Source organism: Cervus elaphus, chromosome 28, assembly GCF_910594005.1.
Source record: "Cervus elaphus chromosome 28, mCerEla1.1, whole genome shotgun sequence".
Taxonomy (NCBI): Eukaryota; Metazoa; Chordata; class Mammalia; order Artiodactyla; family Cervidae; genus Cervus; species Cervus elaphus.
This window is the reverse complement of record NC_057842.1, coordinates 52,135,575-52,138,743: the sequence shown is the minus strand read 5'-3', so window position 1 is coordinate 52,138,743 and position 3,169 is coordinate 52,135,575. Positions and strand designations below refer to the sequence as shown.

The 3,169-nt window shown below is 54.4% G+C and overlaps 1 long non-coding RNA gene across 1 annotated transcript; it reads right to left on the bottom strand.

The window, feature by feature from the left end:
* Positions 1-289: 289 nt before the first annotated feature.
* LOC122685472 lies at positions 290-2,331 on the bottom strand. The gene is made up of 4 exons (XR_006338404.1): positions 2,116-2,331; positions 1,842-1,972; positions 673-742; positions 290-416 (listed from the first exon to the last, which is right to left on the bottom strand). It is a non-coding gene; the product is annotated as an uncharacterized LOC122685472 (long non-coding RNA).
* Between the last annotated feature and the right edge of the window lie 838 nt (positions 2,332-3,169).

Here is a 3,169-nt window from a genome sequence, read left to right as displayed (position 1 = left end):
TTTCCTTCTTCAAAACCGTTTATGATATGGAGACGGATGCACATTTAGAAACTTGTAAAATGTATATATAGACAATAACATATAAATCTATGTGGAATTTTTTTCATCAGGGAGGCATTGTGCTGCATAATTAAAGATATTAATTTCTGTTCTTTTTTAAAGTAAATGTTTATTGTCTCTCACAAGAACTGGCAGCTTGGAAATGCATTTTCCTTGCTTCTTACAAATGCATTTCTAAGCCTGTAAGTCTTCAAGCTCTAAGGAGGTTTTCATTAAAGGAGCCAGCTGCCTCTTTGTGTGGATTGGCTGTTTAAAGCTGAAGCTCTGAAGTGGGAACCTCAGTTTTGACATTCTGTAGGCCCTTAGCAAAGAAGTTCCATTTAAATGTGGGGAAGCTCTCAAACAGCTCCTGGAGACTAACAGAAAAGCAGAAAGTACAGGAAAAAATGACTGGGATAAGGGAGAGAAGAGAGAGAGAGAAGGGACTTGGAATCCTCCTCCAAGGTGGATATATTAAAAAGGAAATCCCAGTAGGCAATTTTACCCAAGTTTAAACCAGCTGCCACCCTGGAAGAAAATTCCCTTTGTTTCCTGATTTCCATTATCATGGAACTATTAAAACATCAATAAGAAGTAAATTAAGATCTATCAAATGAATAAATACCATCTCACCTCTATTTTAATAACTGCATCCTTTCAGCTCAATGTTTAGGAGTGATTATGGTGGTTTTTCTGCCAAGACCTGGTATGGAGAAATACAATAAATGATATTTTACATATGGTGTGTGTTTACTAGATGAAGTTAAAATAGAGTTCATATTAGAGTGTACAGGTTGATATCATTACTGTTACTCATGTGAAGACTTTGGGAGACTCTGGTCAAGGTGCTGGGCACTACTAAGACCCAGGTCTGGCTCACGCTTTTGAGAAGTGTGACAATGTGGGGATAAATATGTCTTTTTGGTTTAGCTCAGATTCTCTGAGTTATTTTCTCTCCAAGCAGTGCAGTACGAAGTCCGCACCAATTCCTCAGACCAGTCTAGGTCAGGATACCGACTCATCAGAGCCCTTGCTGGGACCTAGAGGACGGGGATGGGCTGGCGAGATTGCTCAGGACGCCTGGAGCTTGATCTCGTGGAGGGGGCCCGGGGGACCCAGCAGCCAGCCAAAGAGGCTGCGAGGCCCGCGTGAACCGCTTGCTCAGCCATTGTCCTAGCCAGTGATCTCAGGGAACTGTACTGGAGTGAGGGAGATATCAAGACACCTTGTCAGTTCAAAGCATTTTAGGTTTGTTTGAAATCCTCTCCACGTCAACGTAAGCAGCCTCTGTATTTGAACAGTGCTTTGAACAGTGAAAGGGAATGAGCTGAATCAAAACCTGGAGGTGTCTCCCCGAGACACTTTCAACGTGCTTTTATGAGGGTGGAGGAAGGCAGGGAGACGCGTGGACTCTGCTCCGGCGGTGTCGGCCGCAAAGAAAGGCGCCCACGACGGTGGGAGGAAGGGAAGGGAGGACCACAAAGCCCCTCATCGGGGGTCTACAACCTCTGAGGTTCCTGGAGCCCCAGGAAGGGGCCTCGCCGGGAGGCAGACTGGAAGCCGAGGTACTGGGGACCCGGCGTTCGCGCCAACCGGGCCTCGGGCGGCAGGCGGAGAGGCGGGGGCGGCGCGGGGGAGGTGGTACCCAGAGCCAGTGTGCGCGCCCAGCCCAGCCCGCCCGGTGATTGGCCAGGCTGCGGGGTGGGGGTGGGGTGGGAGGCTGAGGCCGGGGGTAGGGCAGTGCTTTGTGTACTCCCGGGGATTTATTGGGTGCATTAATCGAGTAGAACCACCCGGCTTACCCAGTTGGGAATGTTTCGGCTCCGTCGCCTGCCAGCGAAATGAAGCGAAGGTGGGGGGAGGGAGGTGGAGTGGAGACCTGGGACGTCAGCACGGGATGAATCTCCGAGCAGTCATCGTCAGTGAAGTCCCACTGCAGACAGGAAGTTTGGATGTACACATGTAGCCTATTCTTGCTCCCCCACCCCAAAACCCCAGCGCCCAAAGCCTGAAACTGGGGGAAGGGAGGCAGAAGGAGAGGAGGGTGTGGGGGGGGGGGGGGGATTTTAAACTGACTCCGAGTCTAGCCGCCTCGGTTCCCTCGGAGATTGGAAACGTTTTTCTTCCCTCGAGTGTTTCACCCCCACCGGCTGCAAAGGGCCTTGTCCCTAGAGAAATGAGAAATCAAATCCAGAGAAAAGCAGACACCTGCCCCGGAAGGGGGAGGGGGCGAGCTGTTCGGCATCCGGACGCGGCCCTTCCCGGCGGCTGGATCCTTCCATCTGTGGGAGCTCCGAGTTCTCCCAGCCGAGCGGTTGGGGAGGAGGACAGCCGGCGACCGGGGGGTAGCCGGGGGGTGGGGGTGGTGAAAGGCGCGGCGGGTTGGGCCAGGACGCGGCTGGCGAGTGGCCCGTGCGCTCCTAAAGCCCCAGGAGAGCCTAGGCGCCCAGCGCTGGGGACACGGAGGCGCTGCTGAGGGAGGCGGTGCTGCCCTCCGCCCAGCCCCTTCACTCCCGGTCGAGCAGCCGCGGGCGCCAGCGGCCGAGTCTGCGCGCTTCCAGGCTTGGACTTTTTCATTTTTTCCTAGCCGGGCAAAGTTACGGGATTCCTAGCAGCCCCCAGGCGCGCGGCCAGAGTGGCTCCGCGCTTGCGCGAGAACCCAGCGCCAGAAGGTGTGTGTCCTCGCCTCGCCGCGCGGGTGCGCGCGTGGGGGGTTGCAGGTCCGTTCGGTTGGCGGCCTGTGGGCTCGCCCCTCCCCTAACCATTTCTCTCTCTCTCCCCCACACACGCTCATAAACACAGGGCACGTGGAAATTCTCCGCCAAAGCGCCTTGCCCGGGCGAGTGCTCAACGCGGTGATTTATAAACAGCTCAGCCACTCCCCAAAGACCTCCGCTCCTCGTTAGTCATGATGAATTCTCTGGCCCGTTCCACTTTGCTGTCTAGATTAAGATGCTCGGAGGCCCCAAAGTGCTCCCCTTGAGCGTTGATTTGGCTTTCCTCACAAACCCACGATCGCCGACAACGCCAGCGCTAAGGGCGACGACGGAGGGTCAGAGGGTGAGAGGTGGGGACGCAATTCACTTTCCCTGTGGTTGGGTTTTTTCCCCCACTTCCAGGGCAGCAACTT